Source organism: Oncorhynchus clarkii, chromosome 30 (genome assembly GCF_045791955.1).
Source record: "Oncorhynchus clarkii lewisi isolate Uvic-CL-2024 chromosome 30, UVic_Ocla_1.0, whole genome shotgun sequence".
Taxonomy (NCBI): domain Eukaryota; kingdom Metazoa; phylum Chordata; class Actinopteri; order Salmoniformes; family Salmonidae; genus Oncorhynchus; species Oncorhynchus clarkii.
In genome coordinates, this window is record NC_092176.1 from 8,104,108 (window position 1) to 8,124,420 (window position 20,313).

Here is a 20,313-nt window from a genome sequence, read left to right on the forward strand (position 1 = left end):
CATTGATGCTATGGGCTGGCCCGCCCGTTCCCCAGACCTGAATCCAATTGAGCACATCTGGGACATCATGTCTCGCTTTAGTCCAGGTCTGGATGCTTTAGTCCAGGTCTGGGAGGAGATCCCTCAGGAGACCATCCGCCACCTCATCAGGAGCATGCCCAGGCGTTGTAGGGAGGTCATACAGGCACGTGGAGGCCACACACACTACTGAGCCTCATTTTGACTTGTTTTAAGGACATTACATCAAAGTTGGATCAGCCTGTAGTGTGGTTTTCCACTTTAAATTTTGAGTGTGACTCCAAATCCAGACCTCCATGGGTTGATAAATTTGATTTCCATTGATAATTTTTGTGTGATTTTGTTGTCAGCACATTCAACTATGTAAAGAAAATAAATATTTCATTTATTCAGATCTAGGATGTGCTATTTTAGTATTCCCTTTATTTTTTTGAGCAGTGTATAATGAAAACAATCCAATTCTAAATATATAGATATTAAATGGTATATGTATTTGTAAAAAAAAATAATTATAGAATGATTCTTATTTTTTTGGAGCCGTCAAATCGGTGAGCAGCTGCTCTTGCGATCATTGTCATTCAACATCTCATTCCAAAATCAAGGCCATTGATATGGAGTTGGTCCCCACTTTTCTGCTGTAACAGGGACTTGCTGCAGGGATTTCCTTCCATTTAGCCACAAGCATTAGTGAGGACGGGCACTGATGTTGGGGCGATTAGGCTTGGCTCGCAGTCGGCGTTTCAATTCACCTCAAAGGTGTTTAATGGGGTAGAGGTCAGGGCTCTGTGCAGGCCAGTCAAGTTCTTCAAAATCGATCTTGACAAACCATTTCTGTATGGACCTCGCCTTGTGCATGGGGGCATTGTCATGCTGAAACAGGAAAGGGCCTTCTCCAAACTGTTGCCACAAAGTTGGAAGCACAGAATCGTCTAGAATGTCATTGTATGCTGTAGTGTTACGATTTTCCAACACTATTATTCCTCCTCCACCAAACTTTACAGTTGGCACTATGCATTGGGGTAGGTACCATTCTCCTGGCTTCCGCCAAACTCAGATTCGTCCGTCGGACTGCCAAATGGTGTAGTGGGATTCGTCACTCCAGAGAACTCGTTTACATTGCTCCAGAGTCCAATGGGGGCAAGCTTTACACCACTCCAGCCGACGCTTGGCATAGTGACTTTAGGCTTGTGCGCAGCTGCTCAGCCATGGAAACCCATTTCATGAAGCTCCCGACGATCACTTCTTGTGCTGACGTTGCTTCCTGAGGCAGTTTGTAACCGGTAGTTGGTGTTGCAACCGAGGACAGATGATTTTTACACGCTATGCGCTTTAGCATTCGGCGGTCCCGTTCTGTGAGTTTGTGTGGCCTACCACTTCATGGGTGAGTCGTTGTTGCTCATAAACGTTTCCACTTCACAATAACAGCACTTGCAGGTAACCAGGGCAGCTCTATCAGGGCAGAAATTTGACCAACTGACTTGTTGGAAAGGTGGCATCCTATGACGGTGCCAAGTTGAAAGTTACTGAGACTGCATGCCGGTGTAGTCGATTGAATACACCTGTCAGTAACGGGTGTGGCTGAAATAGCTGAATCCACTAATTCTAAGGGGTGTCCACATACTTTTGTATATACATTGTAATTACACTCAAATTGAAAAATTCAACTAAATAATGAGGATTTCTATCACCCTAATGGAGGTGTAGATTACATCTCACATTACACTGTTTCAACGTGGCTGAATGGGATGACTTCATGTGACTCCGTGCAGCTAATGGCAATGTCCAGCTTTAGGTATACTGTCGTGAGCCACTTTTAGATTTGACACCTCTGCCAAAACAACCACTATGTGGATGTCGACTAAAGCGGATCTGATTGAAAAGAGCCCTTAGTTTCAACTAACCTGTTCTTCTAGATTAGTGTGGACGAAGGAAAGAAGTGGTCAGTATGTGCTTGAGCCTCATGGTCAGTGTTCCGGGGCACTTCGATGGAGTCCTCCTGGAATGAGCCTTTGCTGGCCCTCAGGGTAGAGTGCCTCCTAGTGCTGCAGAAGGCAGAGGGTGAGATCTGCCTCGGCTCTCTACAGGACAGACGGACCGGGGCCAGCTCCACTCTGGAAATCTGCGGGCTGGGGCTGTCCAATGCTCCGTCGCTGGCCGCCTTCCTGCCCTGGGTCTGCAGGTCTGGAGCCTGGGGGCGGAGGGAGTCGGTGACTAGCTCTCAGAGCTTCCTCTTCAGCTTACGGCTGGAGCTCTTATAGAAGAACAGGTCTCTCTACAGCTGCTGCAGCATAGCATGGAACACTTGTCCACTTGTCTCCTGAGCCACCCTCTACACACGAGGACAAAACGAGCAGTGAGAATACTGTAAAGCAGACAAACACAACGAAGGGGCAGGAATACCCCACACTCATAAACATTTATCACATTGACGCATACAAACTGACCTTGGAGCTGCTGCATTAGTATCTGTATGTCGTGCTGGTGCTCTTGATGCTGCTCAGTGAGCCGGTGTTCTGTGTCCAGAGTGAGGTGCTGTAGAGCTGCCTCCATCTCCCTGGTCACCGCCTCCTGCTCGCCACTCTGCAGCTGCAGCCGCCGCTCCGACTCCCGCAGACACAGCACCTGGAGGGGCCAAGGGAATGCTTTCAACTATCCACTCAGTTATTGACGGGTAGTTTAGCAGGAGGGTAATGGAAGGTTAGGAGTGCAGTGAACCATCTCTTTTATGTTTGCCTATGGAGAGCTTTTAAACCAGTCCCACTTCTGTCCCAAACCCTTTTCCAGTTTCAATTCTGCCCCAAACCCTTTTCGACCCCCTAATCTCAATCCCAGCCCCCCAGCCTTTCCTCAAATGCGGGTTCTATTGCAGAGTGTACTGTCAACTAGAGATACTACTTTGTAGTAGGCATCACCTAGTTCGCCCATTGTGAGTGTTTATTCCAAACAGCATGCAAAATAGCATGTTCACTATCCAGCAGTGTTAAAGCTAGCTAGGCTAGGAAGACCCTCCCTCCCCAGACTGGTTATCACACTGCGAAATCTCTGATGATGATTTGCATTGAGTTTCACTTTGAACAAATCTGGTCGTATCGCTCGCCAATGGTCAAATCACTCTCCTCATGTCGCCTCCTTCGTCAAAAATAACTGAATTACGGTAGCTTGGTTGCTCAAAGTAGTTTGTGGTGAGTGTGTGATGGGACTCTGACCTTGAAGTATTTGACCAACAGTGCCGAGGCCTCTGGAAGTGACAGCTCTCTTGGAGCCCTCATGACGTCATTGTGGTCGTCTCCGTGTCCCCGAGGTCTCTCTGTCTCTCCTGCGAAATCTCTGATGATGATTTGCATTGAGTTTCACTTTGAACAAATCTGGTCGTATCGCTCGCCAATGGTCAAATCACTCTCCTCATGTCGCCTCCTTCGTCAAAAATAACTGAATTACGGTAGCTTGGTTGCTCAAAGTAGTTTGTGGTGAGTGTGTGATGGGACTCTGACCTTGAAGTATTTGACCAACAGTGCCGAGGCCTCTGGAAGTGACAGCTCTCTTGGAGCCCTCATGACGTCATTGTGGTCGTCTCCTTGTCCCCGAGGTCTCTCTGTCTCTCCTGGATGGAATAGTTCTTAAACTCTACTGCAGCATCCAGAGCCTCCAAGACCTCCTCTGACTGCAGCAGAGCATGCTCCCCCTATACACACACACCATGTATTTCCACATCAGCCCCCTGTAGTCAGTGTGACATCCACTCTGAAGGAAAATAGGCAACGTTAAGGAGCTCACCTCTGGCGTGAGCACCCTGCCGTCCCTCCTCCGACGCAGGCCCTCTCTCTCTCCTTCAGCAGCTCCTCCGCGGACACTCCACACAGCCCTGCTGCAGAGGGGGACAGTCGCCTCTCTACCCCTCCTCTCTCCTCAAGCTCCTGATCCAGATCTCCCAGACGGGTCGACACGCGCAGCAAGTCCTGACTCAGAACCTGAGGAACACACGTGAACGTATGCACACGCACTTTCAATTGCAGACAACAACATTGGAATGCCGTAACTTACACACACACACACACACACACAAAATGTATGGTTCTTTTTTCTTCTTTTTCATACGTCAATACTTTGGATTTCTAAGCCCCGCTCTGTGTTTACCTGGCTGGAGCGAAGCTTCTTGATCTGCAGCTGGTTCCTCTCCTGGACACAGGCCTCTCGGTGCCGCAGCACCTCTTCTCTGCACCTCAGCTCCTCCTCCAGCTCCTCTCCAGAGCACACTCCTCGTGTTCCAGCCACACACGTCTCTCAGACTGCTGGGCATCGTACAGGGGCAAAACGAACACATCAACAAGTCAAAACACACATGCAGTTTGCTTATTTTCAACTATGTTGAATATCCAACTGAGATCTAAGGAATCACCATGACTGCAAGGAGGGGCAACTCAAACCTGTGATCCCTCGCCGATGTAATATGGCCACACTTTTAATTCTGGAACGTCATTCTACTTTTTCCTCTGATTCTTTAGAGTCTCCATTTTGAAAGACAGCCTTGTTGTCGGTCCTCGGGTCCTGCAACACAGCAGCATCTAACCCTTTAGCATGCTGTTCACAGGATGTATTCTCTTTAATGAAAGACAACAAAATGGCAGCCCCTCCACTTGGTTTGCTATGAGGCTAAAGGATGGGACTGGAGAAATGTAACCACATTCACAGATGGGGCTATATGGATGCAAAGACTGACAGTCCGAAAGGTCAACAGGAGTTCTGTATTAATGCTCCTTCAATACTCTATTAGTGCTGTATAAATGCTCTAGGAATACTCTGAGTGATGTATGAATGCTCTATGAATGCTCTGAGAGCTGTATAAATGCTTTATGAACACTCAGAGCTCTATGAATACTCTGGGTGCTGTATGAATGCTATGAGAGCTTTATGAATACTATATGAATACTATAAGTGCACTATAAATGCTATATGAGTGCTGTATGAATGCGCTATGAATGCTCTATGAATGCGCTATAAATGCTCTGAGTGTTTTAATGCTCTGAGTGTTTAATGCTCTGAGTGCTGTAAAATGCTCTGAGGTCTGTATAAATGCTCTATGAGTGCTGTATAAATGCTGTTTAATGCTCTATGAGTGCTGTATAAATGCTCTATGAGTGTTTAATGCTCTATGAGTGTTCTCTGAATGCTATATTGTTAGCACTGACCTTGTTCTTGTGCAGATTACTGGAGCCACTGGTCTGCAGGCTAGCCCTGCTCTGTGTCTCCGCCTTCTTTAGGCGCAGCAGGTTCACCGTCTGACTCCGCCTCTCTCTGCGCTCCTTGCACCCTACAGAAGGCACAGGCCAGTCTTGGCAATGAAACAGAAATTACAGGAAATATTCCCCCTAAGACTCATAACTGTATTTACCTGTAGGGCGTTCTGACGGCTGAAGTAACTGGAGCCCGTCCTGAATCTGGTCCAAACTAGTATTTTGTGCCTGGTTCTGGTCAAAGCAGGCTGGATTCTGTTTGCTTGTCAATGTGCGGTTCATAGAGGCCTGCGATATATCCATCTGATTAAAGAAGTAGTCTGTCTTGAGCAAACAGAACAATTACATAGCTCTGAAGCAGGATGTTACAGTATTACAGTCTTGTTCACCTGAATCCCTTTCTCCCCCCTCCTCTTCCTCGTCTTCCCTCCTTTCCTTCAGTGTTTTTTGAGGGCAGTGGACCTCATCTCTCTCCTCTATTTGAGCCAGCAGCAGCTGACTGCGGGTCTTAAAGGCAGCCATCACCCTCTCCAACGAACAAGCCAGAGGACTAGTATGGATCTACATAAGAAACACACTAACAGAAACTCCATTGTTGCACACATACCGCCACACCGGCGGTCACGAGTCATGAAGGCAGTCAAATTACCATTTAGTAACAGTAATTAGTCTTCTCCAAACTCTGATGCTGCTGCTGGTCATTAGTGGCCTACAAAACTTGCGAACTGCCTGGTACTCAGCACTCTATTGTCCCTCTAATCAACTATGACATCAATGCAAATGTATTTGGAAATCTAAATCAAACACTTAATGAGAGCCCATGAGCTCATGTTTCGCAATATTTCTATAGGCTATGCAATTGAGAAAACAGAGTGATGGCCTCCAATAAAAAGAGGAGGATCCCATCAGCTTTCTATAGGCTAGGCCTACTATATTTATTACTCAACTTTACTAATATTAAGCACATTGCTTCTCTTTACAACAGCAGTATAGCCTACCTGGCTGGCATGAAAATAAACCACAGAGAAAAGCATCCTCCCTTCGCTATTTAAGTGCATAGATTACATGTATTTTTTCCTGCTGCCCCTGTTTCGATACAGGTGCATGATAATGGTCCATTTGTAACGCTCAATGAGTGAATGGGTGTGGAGTCAGGTGCAGAGAGCAAAGGATGCGGGAAAAAACACGCTTTAATGTCCAAAAATTCACAGGAACAAAATAGTATACCCAACACAGGCGTAACTATTAAAACCAAATAGTACCCTTAGGTAAAATACCAGGACAGCGAGAAAACCCAACAAAACACTAACACCTCTCACAAATACAGAAGAACAAGCCCGCACAAACAGAAGCGGGCTAAACGAACTTAAATAACCCCACCCTAACAACCAAACAATGAACAGGTGAAACCAATTAGACAAAACCAAACGAACACGGAACAAAGGATCGGTGGCAGCTAGTAGACCGGCGACGACGACCGCCACCCGAACAAGAAGGGGAGCCACCTTCGGTAATATTCGTGACACCATTCTAAATCAAAACAAATGTCACACATATATTATTTAGTATATGTAAAGAGAAGATTAAATCAAGAATAGTCTGATGGGTGACAATATTAGCCAATCACTTGTGAATGATACATTATGTTGAAGGAATTTAATTCCTCTGTTTTAATTCCCAATTACAATTAAACACTCTGTCAATTCATAAGAATTTGTAAGACCCTTATTTTATAGGAATGGACAGAGACCGGTCTTAAAAGTCAAGTAACAGCCTTTAATCAAGAGAGTACTGAGTTCATACACATTTTACCACAGGTTATAAACTGAAAATGACGTCAGCGTTTTCTAAATGTTCCGTCTCTTCTTGACACTGGTAGAAAGGCTCTATAGCTCTCAAGCCTTCCCTCCTCGCCTAGAGCCAAGGTCAGTCAGTGTAGATAAGCATTCTAGACAGTCTGGATTCATAGTTCATTCATTTGTACCAAGGAACAGACCGTCATTGTTCTAAATTCTTGACTACATTCACTACATTATATTCAATACTGGGAGCAAGAGAGAAAATTCATACATGTACAGTAGCATAATAGTATTCGGATTAGTCAGTCCTGATTGAAATGTATACATAATTAGTCATCATTGATAAAAATTCCCTTAACAATTATCACTTGTGAATGATGGCCAGCGTAAGAAACAACTTTTTCAAATCATAGTCGCAACCCTCATGCAGCCTAGCCGATAGGCCTATTATATGTTTGAGGTTTGTATCACAACTAAAGTGGCCAAATAACTTCTTAAAATTAAGCACATCAATCCGCTTTACACGGGGTGTAGATCCTAACTGGCATGTATAAGCAGCGTGTGAGGTTCAAGTTTGGGGAACATCATTTTCACCATAAAAATGCACCTTCATAATAAAAGCATGACATGCATAATTGCATTTGCGGTCACTTTTGATAATGGTGTGTTCCACTAATGGAACAGTCATGCTTATAGCCTACTACCATGTGCACATTGCTGCACTTATAATGTGAAGAAATAGCCTTATAGTTTATCAACATTTTAAGCTAAACGTTCTGATCTGTTGCGTCAGCCACATTGCATAAAAAATATTTTTTTTATACTAGCGGTTGTATTAGTTTGGGATCTATCGAATCCCACAACTGTCCCAGACTGTTTGGAATATTTATTTCTCGCACAGAATAGAATAGGTCGACTTTTGTACTATGGGGGATAGTAGACTGACATAGGCTAGTGTTATTGCTGTTCGTTTGGGCTTCTCATCTTGTTGGCTGATAAAAAGTAAATATGGTAAATTTTTTTAAATCCTCATTAGAGTCGCATCATGCAGCCTTACAATGTATGAAAAATCAAAACATATCGTTTGTAGAACAACTAAAGTTACATTAATAACTCTAAATTAAGCATATAGGAAGACCTATTCCTTTGTTAACCGCTTCACACAGAATAGCCGAATGTGCGCACTCCCTCAAATCCTTTGGAGAAAATATTTATATTTTATTGAACTTTGCTCAATTGTATTCTTCATACTATAAAACAATATAAAATAATGCCACGGAATTCTAAACAAATCTTGTCTGCTAAATGAACAAGTGTAGCCCACAGCCATTTGGCATAGCCACATCAGGACAACTCAGAGTATACTGTTTTCTTCTGAAATACACTACAGTTTCTTCATATCATGCTTCTTTAGACCTGTCTAAAATAAACAATACATTTATTGTGAAGGTGTAGGCTATATTACATGGATGTATTCGACTTTTTTAAATGGCTTGTAGGCTATGTGTGGAAGCCAGGAGATGCTAAATGTGTTTATGTTAATTAACGGGCAATTACCGGAGACTGACAGTTATTTGCTTGACAATCACCAGCTGACAATAATTTTGTGACTGCCACAGCCCCACACAAACACACACAAACACACACACACACACCTTCCTCGTACAACCATGGCCTTAGCTGATCATGGGAACACTGAGGTCTCCTCGCTGACTTTCCAGAAGCCCCAGTGTCCAGCGAGGGTCTAAAGGATCCCATCCTGAAGGTCAGGAGGTCACCACAGAGACGATCTATCAACAGCTGCTGTTCCACCAGCTGCTCCTTCTGCACGCCCAACCAACGGAAAAAACATCAGTCATCACCCACTGTAGAAATGCCCTATTCAATCGTCGTATCTCAATTTCTCGCTATCCTCTCTCTCTCTACCTTAATTTGTCTGTGCTCCCTCTCCTCCTGTAAGGACTGGAGGTGTGTCTGTTTCTCCTGTAGCAGTGTCTGCACCTGCCTCTACACCTGCTCCAGCTCAGATTCCCTCAGGTCAAACACCTGCTTGTCTATAGCCAGAGTATCCTGATGGAAGAAGGGAGAGTGGGAGAGAGACTGAGTAAAATAGAGTTGGGGGGGAGGAGAAAAAGAGAGACAAATACAATTTATACCTATGTTTAGAATATCATTTGTAAACAGATTATATTGAGCAAACAAAGCTGAGAAACAGAGCCCACTATTCACACTACCTGGCAGTTCTTGAGCTCACGTCTGAGCTGGAGGATGGTGATCTGTTGAGACTCATCCCCTGCACCCCCCACAGGTTGTTGATAGCCAGTGTGGCCGGAGTGGCTAAGCTCCCTGTGTCTCTCCAGCCATTCCTGCAAACGCTGCTGCAGAGCAGGACTCCGGGTGGAGTTCTGGAGCTCCTCCAATAGGAAGGCAGCGTCCTGTGCAAGGCAGCGGTACTGGGACTCCTCCACTAGAGCCGCCCCCCTGTCATCACGCTCCTCCTGAGTGGCCTGTTTGGTGCTGTCACTCAAAGCAATCCCTCTCCTTGTCTTATCCTTCTCTCTCAGTGCCTCTCTCAGAGTCTGGACCTCCTGCTCCAGCTCCCCCACACGAGCCTCTCCAGGCTGCCAGCCGAAACACGCCCTGGCAGGACACAACCCAGGCTGGTTCTTCACGTAGCATGGCCATGAGGCAAACTGAAGCACACTCAGCGTCTCTGCGAAACTGTGGTGGGAAGGGCTGACGCAGGCCACTATCAGTATGTGGGCAGAGCCGCCCAGTGAGTCCCGGACGATGCGCGGGGTACGGCACATGGTTGTGGCGGCGATTGGAAAGTGCGGGTTGGAGAGTGCGAGGATGACATTGCCCAACACCAGCAGGCCTGTGTTCCTGGTGCGTGCAGCCCGCTCTGACCCAGACAGATTCACCAGGTGGAGTTTAGAGGAGCGGAGGGAGCCATTGTCGTGGTCATCCTTCGTCAGCTGTAGGGTAACGATAGCATGAGAGCGGCTGGAGCGCCCGTTCATCTGAGAGGGGCCAGTGCCTCAGGGCATTGCCAGCCTCCAGGACGCTCAGCAACTCCTCAGCGGAGGTATTCACAGTTTCTCTTGCCACAACTACCACTGAAACAAACCCACACACTACAGTCAGATTCCATACAGCATGTACAGTGCAAAGATCTGGAAATCAGCATTTGTCCTACCACTTTTAAAAGGGGGAGATCCAACTCTTTTAAATAATTATAGGCCAATCTCAAAGCTGTCACCCCTGGTGAAAATACTTGAAACCCTTGTGAGTGAACAGCTAAGAGTTTTTATTTACTAACTATTTTATCAATGTACCAATCGGGCTTCAGGAAGAAGCATAGCACAATTACAGCAGCCATGAAGGTGTTAAATGATATCACTGAAGCCCTTGACAAAAAACAGCAGTGTCTCACTTTTTATTGATCTCTCTAAGGCTTTTGATACAGTTGATCATGCTATACTAAGGCAGAGATTGTCGAGTGTAGGTCTTTCGGAGCATGCAGTTGCATGGTTTGCTAACTATCTGTCTAATAGAACTCAGTGCACTCAATTTGATGGGCTTATGTCCGTTAAATTGTCTGTCTTTAATGGTGTGCCCCAAGGCTCTGTAATTGGTCCTCTCTTATTCACTATTTATATAAATGATTTAGACAAAAATGTCCAACATCCGCAACTTCATTTTTATGTTGATGATACTGTTATTTACTGTTGTGCCTCGTCTCTGACAGAAGCTTTCCAGAACTTGCAAACTGCTTTTTATACTGTTCAACATACCTTGTGTCAATTGAAGCTTGTCCTCAATACTGACAAAACTAAACTAATGTTGTTTTCTAAAGCAAGAAATAGACCTCTGAACCTTTCACCTATTACTACCTGTCAGGGCAAGGAGATTGAGGTTGTAACCAAATATAAATATCTTGGAATTTTAATTGATGACGGCCTCTCTTTTAAATTGCATATTCAACAACTTGCAACAAAATTGAAGCTGAAATTGGCATTTTATTTTAGGAATAAGGCCTGTTTTTCTTTTGAAGCCAGAAGGAGGCTAGTGTCAGCTACATTTATGCCTTTACTAGACTATGGGGATATTTTATATATGAATGCTTCCGCTCAGTGTTTGAGATCAATTGACACCCTTTACCATGGCACTTTGAGATTTATTTTAAACTGCAAAACCCTTACGCACCACTGCACTTTGTATACCAGGGTTGGCTGGCCTTCTCTAGCCACTCATAGGCTCAGTCACTGGTATACTTTTATTTACAAAGCCATTTTGGGTTTACTACCTTTTTATTTGGGCATTTTTATTGTTCAGAAATGTGGTGGGTACTCTCTTTGTTCGCTGGACTTTATCCTGCTAACTGTTCCAAATGTCCGAACTGAATTTGGTTAAAAGGCTTTTATGTACTCTGCGCCATCGTCTTGGAAAGCCTTACAAAATACTTTTAAACTGGAAGAACTCGCCCCGATTAGTATTTTTAAATCACTGATGAATGATCTTGAGACTGATTCCCTGACCTGTCAATGTTTTTAATTTGCTGTTTTTGTTTTGTTTTGTTATACTCTTGTGAATATGTTTTTTTACTAGATTATTTGTAGTTTTTCCATGTTGTTTGTCTGTAATTTTTGTAATGACTTGGTGCTGCCGATCTTGGCCAGGACGCTGTTGAAAAAATAGATTTTAAATCTCAATGAGCCCTTCCTGGTTAAATAAAAATAAATTTTAAAAATTCGTAAAATATTCAGACCCCTTGACTTTTTCCCCCATTTTGTTACATTACAGCCTTATTCTAAAAATGATTCAATTGTTTTTTCCCCTTATCAATCTATACACAATACCCCATAATGACAAAGCAAAAACAGGTTTTTAGAAATGTCATATTTCTGTTTGTTTTTTTACACATTTGCCGAAATTTCTAAAAACCCTGTTTTTGCTTTGTCATTCATTATGGGGTATTGTTTGTAGATTGATGAGGGGAAAAAATGCTTTAATCAATTTTAGAATAAGGCTGTAAAGTAACTAAATGTGGAAAAGTCAAGTGGTCTGAATACTTTCCGAATGCATTGTACTTCCATTCATTTTTTCAACTGGTACCGGGGGGACCTTCAGACGAGTCCCGTGAGCATCCTAGAGCAAAACATGTGTGTGAGAGTCTCACCTTTGTGCAGAGGGGTCATATTAGTGTGTAGCCCTAACAGTTCGGACACCACAGAAAGAAGATGTCAGATTGGTTGTACCGACTTCAGACGAGTCTCCTGAGACTTGTGGAGGGCGTAGAGAAAACCGGAGAACATCCTTGTGTTCTTGAGAGTCTCATCTTTCCATAGTTTTGTAGGCCAAACCGTTCTGATGATACAGATGCTTTTGTGAGAAGACCGATTTTCGGGATGTCTTATGGTCTGACAAACCACGGTCTAGCTCTGTCACCTTTCACCAGAGATGCGGAAGTACGACATAGGCAGATGCAGTGGATTGAGACACATCCCATGCAAACTGACAGATTTTTATGGGGCGCGGACATCGGCCTTAGGGGGTTAAACACACACTTGACACGTCACACACACCCTAGCACAGACAGAGCGAGGGGTGTTACCAGTGTTACCCCTGTCATCCTCTCTGACATGCAGCTCCTTGTTTCCAGTCTGGACCTCCAGCAGGTCCCTGAGCTCCTCCTGGTACAGTTCCATGTAGGACACCCTAACGTCTACCGCAGCCCTGGCATCCGCAGCCCTCCTCTCCCCAAGAGCACAAACAGATCTGCTGCAACCCGACCAATGATCCCACTCTCCTCCTCCGGCAAAGATGCTAACAAGGGTACAAGTACAGAGAGAGAGCAACTTCCTTGGTGAAAACACAAAAGCAGAGTTGTCTGATGATAATATAATAGTATAATTGTGTAATCATAAGATTCTCTGCATTTGCCTCAAATGGCAGTTCAGGGTAGAATCATAGTAGATAGATTATTCAAGGATTCATGTCAGAACATCATCATCCCTCAATGCACTTGGCGTCTGCATGATGTCAAAGAGTACAATTGGGCTCACACTTTTAAAGGCCCAGTGACGTCAAAACTAGATTTACCTACGTTTTATATATATTTCCACACTATGATGTTGGAATAATACTTTGAAATTGTGAAAATAATGACAATGCCCTTTTAGTGTAAGAGCTGTTTGAAAAGCGCCTGAAATCTCAGCCTGTTTTTGGTGGGATGGAGTTTAGCCTTCCATGGTGACATCAACCACATTTTCAGGTTTCCCCTCCCACCCAGACCCCTCCTGACAGTCTAGCTCTTGAAGCGAATTGATTTTGACCATTTTAATTGAAAACAATCACAGTAAGGTACTTAATTGTTACTCAGAAAGTACTTGATATTGAGATAAAAGCGGCTGCATTGGACCAATAACTTACCTACATGTCCCCCACCAAGGGTGCATGTCTTTCCAGACCCGGTTTGTCCATAGGCGAACACTGTAGCATTGGAGCCGTAAACTAGAGATGCCACCAGAGGTTTGACACAGGAATTGTAAACCTGACCGTGCCGTCGGTCCAAAGGCGTGGTCGGTCGCTACCCAGCATCACCTGGACGGTGTCGGGCACCACACACAGCTGGTGGTTGTGGAGCACCTTTTTGGGAAACAACGGTCTGACCCGAACCGCAACCCGCACACACACCTCTCCCATTACCAAACCCGTCACTGGTAACGTCTGATACTAAATGAGTCACCCTGTCTACCTCTCGGGAGTTTCACACAAGACACCCACTTTGTTTTCTCGATAAAGGCATGTTGAAAGAAATAAGTCTAACGTTACTTGTACAGTAACTTGTTCACTTCAGAAACCACGACTTTTTCGCACTTTGGACTGTGAAACGAAAAGCTGTCATATCTGGCGTTGTTGATTTGAAAGAACAAAGTTTAACTTCAACTTTTTAACTTGAACAAATAACTGTTCGAGCTGACCGTTGATTGCTGGGTTCGCTACAGTACCTAGCTAACGTTTAGTTTTCCACTATCTTACCGTCCATCTCCATTGTTGTTACTTATAGTCTGACTACTTTTGTTGTCTATCGCTAGTTGCCATGGATTTCACCGATAAATCAAGGAAAGCTCGTGCTTTTCTATCCAAGGAAAGAGACTCGCTGTAAGACACAATCTGATGCTACAGCGCCGCCCTACGGCGTGGTTGTGCTACTGCAGGCAAATTCTAAGTTATCAAATACACAATTCAGACACCGGTATTACCGGTTACAAAAAAAAAATTCAAGGCATCCCCCTTCCAAAACAGCTCTTATTTTAATAGTTTCTTGCAGGTATACCCCTTTTATACATATCAGTGGGTAACTGGAAAATTGGGAGGTGTTGTTAAACCATGGAGTCTGTTTGCAAATTAGGAAGGTATTAAAGGTCCAGTGCAGTCAAAAACGTGATTTTTCCCCCCTGTGTTTTATATATATTTCCACACTTTGAGGTTGTAATAATACTGTGAAATTGTGAAAACTATAATAATGCCTTTTTAGTGTGGGAGCTGTTTTAAAAGACCGCCTGAAATTTCAGCCTGTTTTGGTGGGATGGTGTTTGTCCTGCCTGGTGACATCCCCAAGCAATAAATTAGTTAATAGACCAAATAAGAAGATGTTCCAAACCTCTCTGCCAATAACAGCTCATTTTCGGTTTCCCCCTTGCCACTCAGACCACTGCCAGACAGATATAAAAATTGCTCTTGCCAAGAAGCAATTTTTTTTCATATGACGATTTTGTTTGAAAACAATCACAGTACGGCGTTACCCAGAAATGATTTGATATTGAGATAAAAATGGCTGCATTGGGCCTTTAAGCAACGAAACGAGTCACAGACTCGATACCTGTATTTTAGTTGCAGGGTCTGTGAAAATGCAGGAATCATGACTAGGTCTTTCGTACCCATTTCAGACAGAAGATGTGGTATATTACATGTAAAAAATACAAGGCAATGTTTACAGTGCTTTCAGAAACTATTCATACCCCTTGAATTATTTCACATTTTGTTGCTTGACAAACTGAATTCAAAATTGATAAAATATTTGTTTTAATCTCACCCATTTACACACAATACCCCATAATGACTAGGTGAAAAAAATGTTTTTTGTGTGTGTGTGTGTGGAAATGTATTGAAAATTAAATTAATTTGCATAAGTATGCTATTTACACCCCTGAGTCAATCAATACTTTGTAGAAGCACCTTTGGCAGCAATTACAGCTGTGAGTCTTTCTAGGTAAGTCTCTAAGAGCTTTGCACACCTGGATTTTGCAAATTCCTTTAACCTTTATTTAACTAGGCAAGTCAGTCAACAACAAATTATTTGACGGCCTACCCCAGCCAAAGCCAGACGACGCTGGGCCAATTGTGTGCCGCCCTATGGGACTCCCAATCACGGCCGGATGTGATACAGCCTGGAATCAAACCAGGGACTGTAATGACGCCTCTTGCACTGAGATGCAGTGCCTTAGACCACTGCACCACTCGGGAGCCCAGTCTTTGTTAGACAATACTTTTCAGGTCTTGTGATTTAAGTCAAAACTGTGTCCTGCTTTAAATTAAGTGCAGCTTATAAAGCCTTCATAAACTCTACATGTGTTACAAATCATCTACAACCGCATGTCATGCTTTATAAAAGGTTCATAAATGTGGCATAACTGTGTGCCATAACCACCAATGTCAAATGTGAAAAAACCCACTATGTCAAATAGAAAAGGAAAGGAAAGGGAAAAGGGGGATACCTAGTCAGTTGTACAACTGAATGACTTCAACTGAAATAAGACATAAACCTGTGCTTTGTAAAGGGTGACATAAGCACCCCTTAATAAAGGCCTTATAAATCATATTAAATTGAGGCTTCACAAAGCATTGTCATGCATCTTGGTATTCGCGGAATCTACCAAACTTAAACATTTATTCACGCATGACTGTAAGTCACTTTGTGTGTCTGCTAAATTGTATATATATTATATTACTCTAAATGGATGGCCCAACGTAGGACGGCCAACCTCTTTTCCTCTTGGGTGCATAGTCAATATTGGACCTGACCTCAACCTTGCCCAAAATGCTGTGCTGCGGGATGACACACACTAAAAACGTTAGTAGGGCCTTTTATATTCGGTACATTTCTTTGTCTACTTCAGTTTTTTCTCTTCAAAATTCAGTTTTCTCTTTTGTTTTTCCATTATTCAGATTTCCCCCATTTGTTCTATTTTCCCCAGTTTTTTCACACTTTTTTTGTTGTTGTAGGAAAACAACTACATTTAGATTTGCTGCTGTTTTTTAATCACTAAAATAGTCAGTTTCTCTGTGTGGGCCTGTGTCAGAGATAAAGAGTTGATATTGTAGCTTTGGCCATCTCGCTCTTCAACCAGACTCCACAGGTGCACCATGATCCTCCCACACACCAGATAAAGCAGACACAAATCACCACATTTCTACTGTCGCCTGAGCTGAGCAACTCACCTGAGAGAAGCAAGAAGGTACATGCACACATAACAGGGGAAAAATACTTACAGTTTCTTAATGTCTCTGTCAGGGTGTCTGAGTAGTGAAGTGCCCCCAGGTGGACTAGGGCCTGTTGTACGCTGTAGTCAGCAGAGTAGCCTCCTCTCCCCTAGCCTCCATGAGAACCAGAAAATCAGCCACAAGAATCTGAGCTCCCCACAAAGGCAGTTGCCACCCCTATTTCAACGTAATTTCCCGTCCTAGAGAGAACATGCACGTTTGGGTTCTGTTGTGTACTGATGTGACTTACTGAGATAGGATGTCACCACGTCGGTAAAGGAATGTGAGGGGTTACACGGACCGTGATGGAGTAAAGACATGTTGAAATTGACCTCTGAGTCTGGTTGATTTAATTCAATATAATATCTTAACTTAGCACGAATTGTAAGCATAAGATTGAACAGGTTCCTGCCTCCAATTGACGAAGGCTACTTATACAAATTCACAAATTGAGTGTGGGAATGTCCATGTGAAGTTGATAAACATCAACAAATAGGGCACTGACAGCTGTAAGTGTAGCTGGCTAGCATGCTAACCTTATCTAGCTAGCATGCTAACCTTATCTAGCTAGCTAATCTTATCTGTTGCTTGTTTTTTTAACTACACCATATTCAAAAGATTAGCCAGCTGATGCTCTGGCTGTTTCTGGAGCTGGATTTGTCATAAGCATTAATTTAGGGAAAACTTCACAACATATGGAAATCCCTGGCCTGTCTTTGACCTTGCCATCTATTGTTATCTCCAAAGTTTTGGCATCTTCCATAAATTGCGGCTGCGAATCCACCATAGAAATAGTTAGAGGGAATAAGTTTGACGCTCCGGTAATATGGATAACAATTGAAAGATGGCTGATATATGTTACTTACCCTACATTATTCATCTCATATGCATACGTATATACTGTACTCTATATCATCGACTGCATCCTTATGTAATACATGTATCACTAGCCACTTTAACTATGCCACTTTGTTTACATACTCACCTCATGTATATACTGTACTCGATACCATCTACTGTATCCTGCTTATGCTGCTCTGTACCATCACTCATTCATATATCCTTATGCACATATTCTTTATCCCCCTTACACTGTGTATAAGACAGTAGTTTTGGAATTGTTAGTTAGATTACTTGTTGGTTATTACTGCATTGTCGGAACTAGAAGCACAAGCATTTCGCAACACTCGCATTAACATCTGCTAACCATGTGTATGTGACAAATAAGATTTGATTTGATTTGATATGAGTTTTTCTACATTGTCTTGGACACGGTGCAACCTTCAATAGGTAGGCTGTTGGCAAAGCCAAGTTAGCCCATGCTTATGGTTCTCACAGGGGAAGTGAAATGACAGGCTACAATGACTTTTATCTTTATCATGCATGCCGCAAATTACATGTAACTAACTCCAAATTCCTCAACTTTTATTTTGCAGGTGCCTTTTCATTATCTGGTTTCTAGCTAATGTTACACCAATCAAAGAAGTGGAACGTGTAGTGAAGCAACACTTTAGTGGTCAATGCTATCATATCACACAATTATGCCATTTTTAAAATGGTCAGATTTATATAATTTTTCTACAGACTAGCTTGAAAATAAGTGAAAATTGACAAATTATCCAATGGATTATGATAATTTTCTGGGAAAGAAAACAAGTGGATGTGCAAAAACACACATTTGATTTTTTTCCATGGCTCAGGCGGATGGACACAAGGCTGTTTGGCTCATCTCAGTCATGAAGGGAATAACTTTGCAGCTGTTTCTGAATAATTAACAATGCCATGTTGGTGGGTGTGTTGAGGAAATTACCACTAAGGATCCCAAAGTCAAGTTTAAATGGATTTATGTTAATTCACGCCAGCGAAGCGATTACAAACAGCACTTCACACTACAAGTTAGTCAGAAGCTCTGATATTTATACTATCACTACGTTTTTTTCAAAAAAGTGCATCCTTTCTCAGCAAAGCGTTTGCTCACAGAGAATGGCTGCCCAGGAGAAGAACACCTGGCAACCAAACCTTATCTAGCAATCTGGGTGTTCAGCCAATGTTCCAATCCTACTGAGCCGACCTTTTGAGAGCAAACCTCAAGCACCCTGTCTGTCTATTGTAGGCGCATTTCTAAGTATGCAACAGGTCAAACATGTATGATAAGTGTGACACACTAAGCAGAAAGAGACACAGTAAAATTCCACTACAGATGGTAACATTCAAATAAAACCCAGCTCTGAAACCATAGCCGTAGGAAAGCAGTTTGGGGTTGGGGGTGCTTAGAATGTTTGGCAAAACATGTTTGACTTGTTTTTTTAAATTATGATTTTTCAGGGGGTCCTGCAGCACCCTCAGCATCCCTACTTCCTGAGGTTATGCCTGAAACAAAACTTAGGCTGAAAATAATTTGTATGTCATGTCTTAGGAAAAGACACCGCATTCACACGGATTTGCAAGAAGTGGGCAGTTCAGAACTGTGGGCAGTTCAGAATTGGTACTTCAAGCCCAAATATATCATACTTTGACTAAAACAATGACTTGTTGACCTAAATCCTTGTGTAACTTGGCTAAGCTCTATAGTCTTTCAGCTCTAAAAGATGGATTTCCAGTAGTGTGGGTGTTTAACCAAATGTAGGATGTCTATATGCCACTGTATAATCAATAAGGTAATGTATGTATAGCATAGTATACTGTATTGTGTGTAGTTGAAAAGCGGTTTAACCCCTGCTTCCACAGGGCACCATTTCCACATTACTCCAACTGCATTTGAGGCCAATTTGTGCTTCAAATAGCCACTCTCCACACATAAGTTATGTTGGATAGTTTGTGTTGTGTGCAGTAGCGGTGCGTGGGTAAAAGTCACTAAGGATGCCCAGCCAGGGGAAAAAAAGCCATATTACAACCTATGTTGTGATACTTGCATTGTTTTCTCTATAACCTGTTAGTTCATATAGTAACAATGTACGCTGACAGTCGGAAAGCAAGTTCAGGGAGTGAATACATTTCATAAATAACTGAACAAAACAAGAAACACAAACAGCGCACCAACATGACAAGAACAGATACAGGAACAATGGCGACTGGGGAAGAAACCAAAGGGAGTGACATATAAAGGCCAGGTAATCAAGGAGGTGATGGAGTCCAGGTGTGTCATTATGCGCCTAATGCTGGTGACAGGTGTGCGCCCTAACGAGCAGCCTGGTGACCTAGAGGCCGGAGAGGGAGCACATGTGACACGTCCCTTGTCACAGTGATGTATAGGCCTAAGGACGAGAAAATAAGAAGACACCGTGCTAGAATAAATTATTTGTTTAATCACAAATCCGGAGAGGAACATCTGTCCGGTGAAGTCCAAAAACAAATAGTTACATGACCTACTACAGCACGGTCAAGCAAGTTAATGTTTCAGAGATGTTCGGAATGCTTAAACAACTATAGATTTAGAACCACAAGTCGCAATGAAAACAGGAGCTGCCTCCACTATTCCAACACCATTTCAACTTCAATATTTCAACATCATCAAATCACCTATGCTTAGTCTAATACAGTGACAACTAAGATACAGTGACAACAGGTATTCCTCACGTGTCCTGAGGGATGCTGCTCTGTGATGGGCAGCTATAATACTATTACGGTACATACATGAGTTATCAAATTAAGTTGTTGTCAAGTACAGTTTTATTGACATTTATAGACATTAAAAGGTTAAAAGGTTCAAGGATAAT

The 20,313-nt window shown here is 43.1% G+C and overlaps 1 pseudogene; it reads right to left on the reverse strand.

The window, feature by feature from the left end:
- Nucleotides 1–1,642: 1,642 nt before the first annotated feature.
- On the reverse strand, nt 1,643–13,783 carry LOC139389771 (kinesin-like protein KIF27; annotated as a pseudogene).
- Between the last annotated feature and the right edge of the window lie 6,530 nt (nt 13,784–20,313).